Source organism: Macaca mulatta, chromosome 12 (assembly GCF_049350105.2).
Source record: "Macaca mulatta isolate MMU2019108-1 chromosome 12, T2T-MMU8v2.0, whole genome shotgun sequence".
In the NCBI taxonomy this organism is placed as follows: Eukaryota; Metazoa; Chordata; class Mammalia; order Primates; family Cercopithecidae; genus Macaca; species Macaca mulatta.
Genome location: NC_133417.1, coordinates 123,396,944 through 123,412,328, shown reverse-complemented (window position 1 = coordinate 123,412,328; position 15,385 = coordinate 123,396,944). Strand labels below are relative to the sequence as shown.

The following is a 15,385-nucleotide window of genomic DNA, read 5'->3' as shown; positions in this document are numbered from 1 at the left end:
TCCCCTTCCTCCTCCCTTCTCTCCCCAATAATTCTGTCCAGAATGTCCTTCCTTCCCTCCCTTCCTTTTATTTAGAATGAAAGAGACTTGAGAAGTTTTCATTGCTGACTAGGTGAATGCAATAGAGAGGGAAAAGTTGGAAAGAAAGGAAGAAAGAATGATAATGAATAGTGTGAGGCTTCTGAGAAAATGATGAGGAGATGGACTCTAGGATGCAGGTGGTGGGACTGGGGGTGGAGTGGCCAAGGGACACCAACTTATTTATGGCAGGAAGAAGGCACGTATGTGTGTGTGTATGTGTGTGTGTGTGTGTCTGTGTGTCTGTGTGTCTGCGTGTCAGGTGGGGGCAGTGATAATATCAGTTTGGTTTCAGGAAGCAGAGAGAGGCTTAGGTCCAATTGTCTTTTGTTTCTACCTCAGTCCTGGAGGCACTACCTTCTATGTAATAAACTGTTCATACTTGTTGAACAAAAGAAAGGGTAAATAAGTCCTTAAAGGACAGCATAAATAGCATGTCTCTTCCTTAGATTTTCAGAATGAAATCTTTATTCACTTTTGTTATCATACAAATAACACATAGTGTTTGTAAGAAGTTTCAATAATACAGAAAATTTCCAGCCAGGTGTGGTGGCTCACACCTGTTATCCCAGCACTTTGGGAGGCCAAGGCGGGTGGATCATCTGAGGTCAGGAGTTCGAGACCAGCCTGACCAACATTTTTAGTAGAAACTCTGTCTCTACTAAAAATACAAAATTAACTGGGCATGGTGGAACGTGCCTGTAATCCCAGCTACTCGGGAAGCTGAGGCAGGAGAACCTTTTGAACCCGGGAGGCGGAGGTTGCAGTGAGCCGAGATCCCACCATTGCACTCCAGCCTGGGCTGGAGTGAAACTTTGTCTCAAAAAAAAAAAAAAGAAAAAAAAAAAAGAAAAAAATTTCCCTCAAATTCTAACCTACAGGGATAACAACTGTTAAGTGTCAGCCTTACCGGTAGTTATATATTAAACAAAAGAGGATCACTTGATATGTGGAATTGTGTCAGCTGTTTTTCTCATGTGAACATTTATGTGCTTTGTGTCAATATGTAAAGACGTTCTTTATCTTTTATAACATCTGCCTGGTCTCCATAATACCTCCAAGTCTCATAAATTTATTTAACCAAAACCCTATTGATGGACATTCAGGCTGTTTCTAACTTTTCAGTACAATGGCCCTTCTTGTTCACACAACTTTGCACCGTGCACCATTCTTTTCTTAAATTCCTAGAAGATGACAACATGCCTGCGCATTTCAGCTTTTGATACTATCTTCCAGGTTTGCCTGCTGAAGCCAGTTTAGGCTTCCATCAATAGACTGGAAGTGCACCTGTTTCTGCCCTGCCCTTGCCAACAACTGGCTACTAGAAATCTTTTTAATCCTTTCCATCTAGGTGAAAAATGATATCTCATTTTATTTATTATTTTTAATTTTATTTTTTTTTAGATGGAGTTTTGCTCTTGTTGCCCAGGCTGGAGTGCAATGGTGCGATCTAGGTTTACTGCAACCGCTACCTCCTTGGTTCAAGCAATTCTCCTGCCCCAGCCTTCCCAGTAGCTGGGATTACAGGCACCCACCACCACACCCGGATAATTTTTTTGTATTTTTAGTAGAGATGGGGTTTCACCATGTTCACCAGGCTGGTCTCGAACTCCTGACCTCAGGTGATCCACTCATCTTGGCCTCCCAAAGTGTTGGGATTACAGGCGTGAGCTACTGTGCCTGGCTAATATCTCATTTTAATTTGCTTTTCTGTAATTATTAGTGAAGTTGAACATCTCGAGTGTGAATTTTGGACATTTTTGTGTCTTCTTTTAAAATAGAGTGCTTCTTTATGCCTTTTACTCATTTTCCTACTGGGTTTGTAATTTTCATATTATTTCCAAACAATTCACAGTTTAATAATATTACTCTTTCTTCATCATGTTGTGAATGCTTTTTTTCCATTTTATTGTCTTTTGCTTTGCGATATAGAGATTTTAGTTTCATATTTGTCAGTCTTTTTCTTTTCTTATGGCTTTGTCTTTGACATGTTGCTGAGACAGCTGATTGCCACATTAAAATTATAAAACATTCTTTCATGTTTTCTCTATTACTTTGTAGTTCAGCTTTTTTCATTAAGTTTTGTTCTTTTCCGCTTTTTAAAATTAGATGGGCAATATGTGGCAATATATGATTATATTCTAATGACATCCTTGAATGTAATCACTTTATCTCCTCATAATGCCCTCATACACACTTCAAAAGCAGAGAGGAGAAAAAGAGGGATGATGAGAAATAGTTTTTTTTGGTGAACTTAAATAGAACAGCTGATCTTATGCAACTAATAAGTAAATAATTCTGCATTTCCATGAAAAAAAGAATGACTGCTACCCAATTAAGGTTTATCCTTTCAGACTCTATTAATGCATTTCATCATACGTTCATATGGATATCTATGCACACATTTAACATAAATGGTATCATTCCATGTATGTTATTTATAATTTGGATTTTTTTGAGAAAGAGTCTAGTTGCCCAGGCTGGAGTGCAATGGTGTGATTTTTGCTCACTGCAACCTCCACCTCTCGGGTTTAAGCGATTCTCCTGTCTCAGCCTCTCTAGTAGCTGCGATTACACACGTAGGCCACCAAACCTGGCTAATTTTTGTATTTTTAGTAGAGATAGGGTTTCACCATATTGGCCCGACTGGTCTTAAACTCCTGACCTCAAGTGATCTGCCTGCCTCGGCCTCCCAAAGTCTTGGGATTATAGTTGAGCCACCACACCTGGCCTATAAACTGCTTTTTATTGAACATTATATAGTTCTTTGTTAGTACATACATATTTACTTCTTCCTTTTCTAACTGACTACTGCACAACAGTCTATTCTATGAATGTAGCATAGTTTATGGATAAATTCTTTTATATTTAAGGCTTTCGCCCATCTGATTTTTTTTTGCATATGTGTATATAAGTGGAGTGAGTTAGGGATATAACTATTTTTTCCTAATAATTTCTCAACTATCCTATCACCACTGTTGCATAACCCATCTTTTCTCCACTGATTTGAAGTGTTACTGTCATAATTGAATGGACACTAAGCGGAGAATGCTGGGAGGTGGGCAGAGCAAAGTGTTCAGGAACATCTGAAGGAGCTTCCTGCTTCTGCTGGACCAGCGGTACCAGCTGGCCTGGGTATTTCTGTTTCTTCCCCAGCCACATAGCTTTCTCTGCACTGACACAAAAAAAGGACTGCTCAGTATTCCCTAATTTATCCCCAGAAATAAATGCAAACATCTTAGTTTTGAAATGAGACCATTTAATACTACTACCACGAATCTTGTGTAAGTCTTACTATTCAGCAGACCTACTGATCATCTCTGTCTCTGTAGAGTTCCTGAGGTGTGTGTGGGCCTAGGTGCCATATGACTCGCTCGGGGAAGACCCTGCTCCAGAGCCTTCCCTCCTGGAAGTTGAGGGTGGGGGCATGAGAGACATAGCCGGAGCTGGGTTTGCTTTTGCAAAGTGCTCCATTGGTAAAAATGGGATGGTTTTGGGTGATTAATGGTGAATCTATTTTAATTTAAATCATTACGTATTTGTTGTAAGTCACGTTAATAAAAGTGACTCAATTTAAAGAAGAACATGGTACTTAAGCAGGCATGGCAAAAATGCTGAAAGTGGTTTGAGGATGATGGAAGTTGGGAAGACCCCAAATTAGATGGTCGTATTATTAATCAAGAGTGCCCTCAGCTGCTAGTGACAAAAACCTAACTCCAGTGGCTTAAAAACATAGGGGTGAGGTGTTTTTTTGGTGTTGTAATTTTACACATAAAATTTGCTAATATTGGTTGGGTGCTCAGCGATGTCCAGGACTGATTGCTCTCTTCCCAGTTCTTTTGTCCTTTTCCTGATGGTCCCATGATGGTTGCTGCAGCTCTAGCAGTCACAAGCAAAAGGAAGGAAAAGGGAGAGAGGGTGCCAAGCAGTGTCTTTCTTTCTCTTTGGTAGGAAAAGCGAGGTTTTTTAGAGTTCCCAGCAGTCTTCTCCTTGAGCCTCATTGACCAGAATCATATCTGTGGCTGCCACTAGGTGTAAAGAAGGCTGGTAGAGTGGGCAATAGGTTGCACAACTGGCTTAGACCATCCTCATCCAATGGAGGTTCTGCTAGTGAGAGAGGAAGGGCGATGGATAGTGGATAGACAACTGCCATGTGGGAGTGCGCGGACCCACAGAGGGAAGTAGAGATGCGGACCATATGGCCCCAGAGAGAATGCTGCAGTGGGAGCAGCGTCAGGCTTCCAGCTCCAGTTCCTGAGTGACAAGCTGTCCTGCATTGCCTGTTCTTGCAAGTTGGCGAGATTGCCTGTTCTAACATTTCCATCAACTCTCTTTTGACTTGAGCTCCTGGGAATGGGTTTCTGTTCTTTACAGCCTGGAGCAGAGTTTTGGAGTTTTATTTAAGAGTTTTAAAATAAAACACATTTTATTTTATTTGATTTTGAGACAGAGTTTCCCTTTTGTTACCCAGGCTGGAGTGCAGTGGCGCGACCTCGGCTCACCGCAACCTCCGCCTCCTGGGTTCAAGCAATTCTCCTGCCTCAGCCTCCAGAGTAGCTGGGATTACAAGTGTGCACCATCACGCCGGCTAATTTTGTATTTTTAGTAGAGACAGGGTTTCTCCACGTTGGTCAGGCTGGTCTCAAACTCCCGACCTCAGGTGATCCGCCTGCCTGGGCCTCCAAAAGTGCTGGGGTTACAGGCATGAGCCACCGTGCCTAGCTCTTAGACACATTTTAAAGTTTATTTTCTCATTTGTTCTTTATAGTAGTTATTATTAGCCTTATTTTACAAAGAGGAGAAGGAGGTTCCAAGAGGTTGGGTTAAGTTGGCAAACTCCATGTGACTCTAACCCAGGTCTTCTGACAACTAACACATTTTTCATGCTGTCTTTCTATTTTTAAGATTACCACCTTTAAAGGGGAAGTGTTTGTTCCTTAAATAGCACCGAGAGTACAAAGGAAATAAATATATGGGAGACTGAGTTTCTTCTGGGGCCTGTCAGTGCTACCCATCAACTCTGTTCCTGGATTAAGTCGAAAGGCAGGAGGCAGCTTGGCTGTGTCATGCACTGGGCTTTAGAGACCTAGGGAATGTTTAGTTTTCTGTTTGTCTATTTCCAAACATTATGTGTGTAATTTATTGTCCCGATTATAACTCAACATGGTTGGAAGATGTGAGTCATTCAAGTCACAGATTTGTGTGAGAAGCACCAGAGAAAACAAGTGCATTTGGGAGCTGCGACCCTTATCCTTTCTCACGCCTTAGTTTCTCCTTGGGTGACCTCAGCCACCCATAGTTTTTATCACTCCCAAGACAACACTTTGAGAGCAAACGTTTTAATCAATTTCTGGTCAAAAATAAATCATGATTTCTTTTCCCTAAACTTGCTGTTTCTCCTGTGTTCCCTGTCTCAGTAAATGGTATAACCATCTACACAGTCATGCCAGGCTGCCCTCACCCTGGCACACAACCCCTTGACCACATTATGCAGATTCCTTCCCCTAAATTACACAGTAACATGCCCCTCCCCCTTTCCCTTTATTCTCCTACAGAGGATGGTGGCTGCAATCTCCTACACTTTGTTTTCTTGGTTGTTAGAAAACCTGTGATGCCTGTTAATCATATCGATTCCCAGGCCCTTCCCCTAGACTCAGCAGGTCTGGAGGGGGGCCTTGCAATCTGTATACTTAACAAATACCCCAGGCAATTCTTCTGAGCAGTGGGCAGCACTAGTGGCTGGCCTTGCTTCGGGTCTCTCTCTTGTCAGTATAGCCCCATTCTGCTGTAGAAGTATCTTCCTAAAATATGCTGGTGGTTCTTTATCTGTAGCACAAGATCCAAACTCTTGTAGCATGGCAAACAGGGCATGATTTGGTTCCGACCTCCCGTGCTGGCCTCATCTGCTTCCCTGGTTGCTCATAATACAAACTATCTGTTAACTCTGAGGATTCCTTCCATTGCTCTTTTATTGCTCAATGCCTTTGCATATGCTATTCTTGGTGCCTAGGCAGGCCTCCTTCCCCAGATCTATCTGGAAAACCCCTATTCATCCTGCAAGACCCAACTCAAGTGTTGCCTCTTTCTGGAGACTTTTCTTGCCGCCACTGCAGCTTGAACGTACATGTATTATTGCAGTTACCCCTGTGGCTCCGCTATAGCAGAGACTGTGCTTAGCCCACAGGTACACCTAGTATTTGTAGTAGTAGGTGCTTGTTAAACAGGGTTGAATAAAGGTAGCTTCTCCTATGTGAGAGGAAATGTAGTGAAAGCAAATAGGGCAATTTTTAGGAAAACAGTATTCCCATCCTTCGTTTGTGAGTCTAAACTCTCGGGAGTTTCTTACTGTGAAAATCAGTCATCACTTTATCTGTGTGCATTTACAAAGTCAATATATTAAACTGTGTAATAATAGTTAACATATATCTGGTGCTAACCAGTGTGCCAGGAACTTTGCATTCATCTTCTCAGTTCATCTTACAGATGAGGAAACTGAGGCTCAGAGGAGAATTAATTTTCCCAAGGTCATGGCTGGGTGTGGTGACTCATGCCTGTAATCCCAGAACTTTGGGAGGCTGAGGCAGGTGGATCAACTGAGGTCAGGAGTTTGAGACCAGCCTGGCCAACATGGTGAAACCCCGTATCTACTAAAAATACAAAAATTAGCCAGGCATGGTAGTATGCACCTGTAATCCCAGCTACTTGGGAGGCTGAGGTAGAAGAATTGCTTGAACCCGGGAGGCAGAGGTTATAGTGAGCCGAGATCAGGCCACTGCACTCTAGCCTAGGCGACAGAATGAGACTCCATCTTTAAAAAAAAAAAAAAAATTTCCAAGGTTACAGAACTGATAAGTAGTAGAATTTTTACAATGCTATTCTGCTTCTTCCAGAAATTTGGTTAACAATCATTAGGATATACAGTATGTGTCTAGGATGAAACATGCTAGGTAATGTAAATGAGTAAAGCACTCTGGCCATGAGGCAACAAGGGGTACAAAGTGTGGCAACCAGTTATGGGTTAAAGGATTTGGCCAAGACAATGCCAGCTGATAGCCCCAACATTTTATTGTGAACAATTTTAAACATAAAGAAAAGTTGGGCCTGGCCCGGTGGCTCATGCCTGTAATCCCAGCACTTTGGGAGGCCGAGGTGGGTGGATCACTTGAGGTCGGCAGTTCAAGACCAGCCTGACCAACATGGAGAAACCCTGTCTCTATTAAAAATACAAAAAATTAGCCAGGTGTGGTGGCTCATGCCTGTAATTCCAACTACTTGGGAGGCTGAGGAAGGAGAATTGCTTGAACCTGGGAGGCAGAGGTTGCGGTGAGCCGAGATCACGCCATTGCACTCCAGCCTGGGCAATGAGAGTGAGACTCCGTCTCAAAAAAAAAAAAAAAAAAAAAAAGAAAAGAAAAGAAAAGAAAAGAAAAGTTGACAGAATTTCACTGACTGTCTACTTGTACATCTACTACCTAGATTCTGCCATTAACATTTTACCTGCTTTATCTCATATTTATCCATTATCCATCCCTATAGCCATTAATCCATTCTTTTGGATATGTTTCAAAGTAACTGTGGACACCAGTATACTTCTCCCTAAATACGTCAGTGTGTACATCATTGATTAGAGATCAATATTTGTTTATAGGTTTTTTTTTTTTTTTTTTTTTTTTGAGACGGAGTCTCTGTTGCCCACGCTGGAGTGCAGTGGTGCGATCTTGGCTCACTCCAACCTCTGCCTCCCAGATTCAAGTGATTCTCCTGCCTCAGCCTCCCAAGTAGCTGGGATTACAGGCGTGTGCCACCACGCCCTGCTAATTTTTGCATTTTTAGCAGAGATGGGGCTTCACCATGTTGGCCAGGCTGGTGTCAAACTCCTGACCTCAAGTGATCCTCCCACCTTGACCTCCCAAAGTGCCAGGATTACAGGCATGAGCCACTGCACCTGGCCTTTAGTATTTTCTTTTGATGTAAAGTTTGTATACAATGAAGTGCACAAATCTTAAGTGTATATTCTCTAAGTTTCAACCAATAGGTGCTCCTGTGTAATTCCAATGCCCATCAATATAGAAAACATTATCATCATTCCTAAAAATCGTCTCATGTTCCCCTGTGGCTGGTTTGTCTCTGCCTCCATCCTCCCAGAGGTAACTTCTGCTCTGATTATTTTCAGATTAGTTTTGCCTGTTCTAGAACTTCATAGAAGCAGAAGGCTTCTTTTACTCAGTGTAATGTTTTTAAGATACATCATGTTGTGGAGTATATCAGTAATTCAATCCTTTTAATTGATGAGAATGATTCCATGGTATGACTATTCCACTGTATGTTTGTTTAGCCATCCTCCTATTGATGGACACCTGGACTGTTTCTAGTTTTTGGCAATTATCAATAAAGCTATTAATATTTTTGTGAACATATTATTTTCATTTCTCTTGGGCATATTCCTAGGAGTGGGATTGCTGGGTCAGAGAGTAGAAGTATGTTTAATTTTATAAGAAACTGCCAGACCTTTTACCAAAGTGGTTGTACCATTTTACGTTCCCAGCAATTATATGTGAGGATTCCAGTTGCACCACAACCTCACTAACAGTCGATATTATCATGCTTTTGTATTTTTAGTCATTCTGGTGATTGGGTAATGATGTTTCTTTTCTTTTTCTTTCTTTTTTTTCTTTCCAGATGGAATCTCACGTTCACTCAGGCTGGGTCTTAGCTCACTGCAACCTCTGCCTACCAGGCTCGAACAATCCTCCCACCTTAGCCTCTCCAGTAGTTGGGACTATAGGCGCATACCAGCACGCCCAGCTAATTTTTGCATTTTTTGTAGAGACAGGGTTTCACCAAGCTGCCCAGGCTGGTCTGAAACTCCTGGCCTCAAGCAATCCACCCGCCTTGGCCTCCTGAAGTGCTGGGATTACAGGCGTGAGCCAACATGCCTGGCCCGCATTGTTGATAAACCTTCCTTTCCCTCACTGGATTGCTTTGGAACTTTTGATGAAAATCAAGTGATGGTATAAGTTTGGCTCTATTTCTAGGATTTCTTTTACATTCCAGGTTTAGCTGAGTTTTGCCATGAGCTCAGTATTGTCAAATCTTCAATTTTTTTTTTTTTTTTTTTTGAGACAGAGTTTTGCTCTTGCCACCCAGGCTGGAGTGCAATGGTGTGATTTCGGCTCACTGCAACCTCCGCCTCCTGGGTTCAGGTTTTATATATATGTAAAACTGTCCCAGCCTCTGGAGTAGCTGGGATTACAGGTGCATGCCACCACATCCAGCAAATTTTCATATTTTTAGTGGAGATGGGGTTTCAGCATGTTGGCCAGGCTGGTCTCAAACTCCTGACCTCAGGCGATCCACCCACCTCTGCCTCCCAAAGTGTTGGGATTACAGGCATGAGCCATGGCGCCAGGCCCAGATCTTCACAGTTTTAAAGGAGAGTGTATAAATCCAGATGTTTTTAAATGTGAAAAAGCCTCAAGTTTTAAAAGTTGGAAACCAATTCTCATTTAAACAAAGAAACCAATCCCATGCAGTCAGAGAAACTCATCTGCAGGCTGAACTAGACATGTGGCATTGGAACAGGGAGAGGTAATTTCAGCAGGAATCTGGATATACGTGTATATATTATATATACATTATATATATATTTTATAAACATATATTTTATATATATATAAAAAAGTATAAATCAAGGGTCTTATTTTAATTGAAAGGTAATGGGAGTGTTCTCAGGGCAAGTAGGTGAGTTCCAGTGGTCAGTGAAAGTCAGTAAGAATTCACTGCAAGGGTGAAATTAAAGCCCATGGGTCAAGGTTTCTTTGGTGCCTAGGAAAGTGGAGGAGCACATTTGTGAAGCTATTAGAATCACATTTAGAAACCATAAGGACAGGAAGGGCTAAGGGGAGGCAGAGTGGAGGCAGTTGACAAACCAGTGACAGGAAAGACACAGGGCCAAGAGAGCCCAAGGTGAGCTCATTTGAAGAATCTGGAGCAGAGGGAATAAAAAGAATCACAGGTCTCTAAACCCAGGGCCCAGAAAGATGCTCCCTGGAATTGGCTGAAAGCTTCCTTGGCTCTGTGGATGGAAACTGAGACAGAACAGCCAGAAGACATACAACTGCACATGCCAGAGCTTAGAGCAGATTCTCAGGTGCACCACAGGCCTTCTGCCACCATGGTTGAATTACGACTGTTTAACATTTTAAAATTATTTTTTCAACATTGAAAATGTGTAATGGGAACTATGTCACATGTTTCAAAAATAAAAAAAAAATGAAAAGCTATTCACAAAGAGTCTTCTTCCCATCTGTCTCCCATCTGCCCAGTTTCATCTCCAACCCTTCCACCCTCCAGCCCCCTGGTCACCATTTGTGAGGTTTATTTTTACTGCAACCATGGATACCACTTTGGCAGCCGAGTCCATCAGACAGAATGTTGACTATGCAGGTTGGGCCATATCAGGTAGAGCTTGGTACGGCTGGCCATGTGTAAGAGAAAATAAGCAAACCTGTATCAAAGACAGATAAAAGTTTGTTAGAACTTGCTAGAGCCTTGACTCATGAATATGTAAGGGAGTGTTATCAGGGAAGGAAATCGTTCCAGTCAAACTGTGACATGGTGCTTGCTATGGATTCAAAATGTTTGTGTCCTCACCAAGTTCATATGTTGAAGTCCTAACCCCCATTGTGATGGTATTTGGAGGTGGGGCCTTTGGAGAGGTGATAGATTATGAGGGTAGGGCCCCTGTGTGGAATTAGTGTCCTCATAAAAACAGGAAGAGACCAGACCTCTCTCTCTTTCTCTCCACCATATGAGGACACATTGAGCAGACAGCCATCTGCAAGCCAGGAGGGCGCCCTCACCATAACCCAATCACGCTGGCACCCTGATCTGGGGATTCTAGTCTCCAGGACTGTGAGAAACACACTTCTGTTGTTGAAATCACTGGCCTATGGTATTTTGTTATGGCAGCCCAAGCTGGAGGACCTAAAAACTGTGAAACAATCTTCAGTTCTCTGAAACTTGCTTTCTGTATACCTTTTAATCCCTTGGCCAGTAAGTCCAAATGTGCTGTATTTGAAAGTGTGGGTTCACTCAGAGAGTCTGAGAACCTTCTGGAGAAAGGGTCTGTGGGCTGGAAATGGGGGTTGACCATGGGGATAGGACTGTTAAGTGCTTAGAGCCTGTGACAAATTGAGGAACATGGGACCACATGGGTGATATTGTTTGATTGCTTGGTGCAAACTCAGCTCACACTCCAGCAATGCTACACTCTCATCTAGGAGGACTTTAAGGGGAGAATGAATGTATGTGAAAGGGTTTGCAAACCTTAAAGGGTAGTGTTAAGTTCTAGACGTGGGCTGCCTAATGCAATTTACAATTGCATTTCCATGGGGTAGAGGAATTTTCACATAGGTTACTTCCTTGGGCACCTCCAGTTATTTGGTTTGATTTGGAGATAATGCTGCCCTCTCCTGGACTTGCAACTCCAGACCCTGACCTCCAAGAGTAGATTCTGCACCTGCCCCTGCCTCTCCCCACAAAGCAACCTTGCTTGATCTCAGGGGTTTTCAGAACAGTTAGTGGTCTCCTGCTTTGCTAAGTCATTTCTTACAGCCATGGTGGACTTAACTTTCCCTCCAGTGTTATTTCCCAGAGACTGGAGACAAGAGAAACATAGGGCAAGTCACTGGTGGGTCCTCAGTTTCTAGAAATAGAATCCTTCTTTTCTTCTTTTGTGTTACTTTCAACAACTGTTTATTGCATCCTCTACTTGCCAAGGAGATGTGTAATGTCTTCTAGGCACATGGGATACAGTGGTCAAAATAGATACGGATCCCTGCCCTCATGAAGCTTATATGCACCGGAGGAGAGAGACAATAAGCAATAGCCTGTATAACAAGCAGATGGTATAGTATGTTAGGAAGGGATGACAACAGTGAGGAAAGAAGAGTGTGTTAAATTGATCAGGGCAAGGGATGTCAGGAAGGCTGGGGGAAGTGCAGCTGCAGAAAGGGGGACAGCATGGGCCTCAGCAAGAAGGTGGGTTGGAGAAAACACTTAGAAGAGGCGAGGGAGTTACCTGCAGGAGCAGCTAAGGAAGACCTTTCTGAGGGACTGAACAGCCAGAGTCAATGCCCTAAGGCAAGAGCAGTGCAAGGCCAGTGTCTGGAGCTGAGCCACAAGGGGCAAAGTGGAAGGGGTTAGAGGGTGTTTTGGGTTGAAGAGTGTCTTCTCCCTGCAAATTCGTATTTTAAAATTCTAACCTCCAGTACATCAGAAGATGGCCTTATCTGGAATTGAGGTCGTTGCAGATGTTGTTAGTTAAGACAAAGTTATTAGAGGGGGGACCCTAATCCAGTGACTGCTGTCCATATAAAAAGGGACGCAGAAAAATGCACAGAGGAAGAATGCACCATGAAGTGGAAGGCAGAGATTGGGGTGATGCTTCTACTGGTCAAGGAACACCAAAGATTGCTAGCAACCACCGAAGCTGGGAAGAGGCACAGAACTCTCCCTTACAGCCCTTGGAAGGAACTAACCCTGCTGCATTTTGGTTTCGAACTTCTGATCTCCAAAACTATGAGGTAAGAAATTTCTGTTTGTTCAAGCTGCACAGTTTGTGGTTGTTATAGCAGCCCTAGCAAACAAATCCAGAGGGGTAATGAGGTGGGATGGGGGGAGAGGGTGAGGGCAGGGAGATAGAGTAAAGCCTTGAAGACCATTTAAGGACTTTAGCTTTTATCAGATTCACTTTTTCTCATGATGAAGTGTGATTTATTCCAAAAATTCAAGCATTATTCAACATTGGAAAACCATCAATATCCTTCCCATACTAGATACTTTAGTAACTCCTAAGCGTGATGCTTGGGTGTTCACGTGCATGTGTGAGATGCGCCTCCCTTAAACCTTGGCACAACATCAGCACATTACCCATCTGACATGAACAAAATATATATAATTCTCATATGAATGTACCTCAGAATAAAAAGTCATATAACTATCTTCATAAGCCTTTGACAAAATTCAAAACCTTTTTTTTTTTTTTAAATAAATGAGAGGCTCCCCATGTAGTCCGGGCTGGTGTTGAACTTCTGGGCTCTAGGGATCCTCGCACCTCGGCCTCCCAAAGCACTAGGATTACAGGCATGAACCACCAAGCCTGGCTCAAAACCTATTCTTGATTTGAAGAATAAACTCAATAAAATAAAATACAGATGGTTTCTAACTTATGATGGTATGACTTAAAAATTTCCACTCTATGTTGGATTTATCAGGACGTAATACCATGGCAAGTCAAGGAGTGTTTGTAAGTGCTTTCAAAGCAAGTATTAACTAAACTCCAGATTTTATTTGGATTTGGCCTGCTTTTCCATTTACCCTGTCTTTCTATTCCAGGATCCAATCCAAGACACTACATTTCATTTAGTTGTTAGCTCTCCCCAATCTCCTGTGGTCTGTGACAGTTTTGCTCAGTTTTTTCTTGTTTTTTTTTTTATTATTTATTATTTATTTATTTATTTATTTTTTATTATGACTTTGACAGTCTTCAGAAATACTGGCCGGATGTCCTGTAGAATGTCCCTCAATCTGTGTGATGTTTTTCTCATGATGACACGGAGGTTGCGGGTTTTGGAGGGCATACCCCAGAGGTGAGGTGCCTTCTCATCACATTGTATCAGGTGTACCTCAGGTCCATACATCATCCATGGTGATGTGAGCCTTCCTCACTTGGGTAAGGTAGTGTTTGCCAGGTTTTTCTGCTATAAACGTAGTTAAAATGCACTTAAAATGTTTAAAGCAATAGAGTTTGTACTTTGGAGACATTGTGATAGGGACAGGAGACAGGGAAATTCTGGGCAGAAGAGGGCAGGTCCTTGGCTGAAAAGCCTGATACCACAGCCTAAAGTGAGAACACACATCCCTGTTTTCCTGCACAAATGTTGCCTTTTTCAAAATCACCCACAGCCTGCCCTGCCCCCTATCCTGTGCCCGTAAAAACTCCAGGCTCAGCTGGCAGAGAGAGGAGAAGCAGCTGGATGTTGGAGACTATAGCTGGATGTCAGAGAGAAGTGTCTTGATTTCAGAGGGACAGTTTGATGGTATAGCTTTGGGGGAGGATTACCTTCCCACCCCATTCCCTTTTCAACTCCCCATCCCGCTGAGAGCCACCTCATAAAATCCCCCTCATTTACCATCCTTCAAATTGGTTCGTGTGACCTCTTTTCTTTTGGTTGCCAGACAAGAACTGGGGTGCCGCAAGTGTGGGTGCTGAAGTCTGTCACACTAACCCCCCACTAAGCTGTTAACACTTAAGCCATCCATGGACAGCAGTGCTAAAAGAGTACTGTAACACTTCCTCTGGGGCTTCAGGGGTTGTGGGCACCCCTGCCAGATGCTGCTGCAGGGCCAGTATAGAATTTGTTTCTGCTGGTGCCCGAAAAGTACTCACCCCGGCTCCTGTACCTGCTCACCTGCATGCTCCCCCTCCCATGAGTGAGGAGTGCAGTAAGTCCTAATGAGTAGAGTTCGCCCCTGTCCATTGAACTAACACCAAAGCAGCCAGCTAATTCCAGCACCCACTCCAGTTCCCGCCTGCAAAGAGGTCAGGGAAATATCCTGCTTCAGTTGCAGGATACTAAGAAGGAGTGACAACGATCTGACATGCATTGTAAAAGGATTGCTCCTGCTGGTGTGATGAGAATATACCATAGAACACAATGAGTGGGAGCAGGGATGAGTGGGGTTGTTTCAATGATGTAGGTGAGAAGGGACACTGGGTGGCAGAAGACAGGGCAATAGCAGTGGAGTTGGTGAGAAAACAGGAGCTGCAATTTATTTTGGCAGAGCCAGCAGCAGTTTCTGGTGGATTGAATGTTGAGTGTAAGAGATAAAGAGGCATCAGTGATGCTTCCATGAATTTTGGCAATTGGAAGAATAGTTGCTATCCATTGAGCTAAGGTGAGAATTCTGTTCTGCTATTTCTCCTCTCCACTCCTTCAGTATTTCATCTATCTAACGCATATTTAACTGGCATCAAGACTGGCTACATAATTTGCAGTACCCATTACAAAATGAAATTGTAGGCCTCTTTCTATTTTTTTAAAAATTTTTATTTATTATTATTTTTTTGAGACAGAATTTCACTCTGTCACACAGGCTGGAGTACAGTGGCACAATCTCGGCTCACTGCAACCTCTGCCTCCCGGGTTCAAGTGATTCTCCTGCCTCAGCTTCCTGAGTAGCTGGGATTACAGGTGCATGCCACCACGCCCGGCTAATTTTTGTATTTTTTAGTAGAGATGAG

General features: G+C 42.9%; 1 non-coding gene across 1 annotated transcript; it reads left to right on the top strand.

The window, feature by feature from the left end:
- Positions 1 to 12,917: 12,917 nt before the first annotated feature.
- LOC114671636 (small nucleolar RNA U13) lies at positions 12,918 to 13,021 on the top strand. Its single transcript, XR_003721670.2, has one exon. It is a non-coding gene; the product is annotated as a small nucleolar RNA U13 (small nucleolar RNA).
- The last annotated feature ends 2,364 nt before the right edge of the window (positions 13,022 to 15,385 follow it).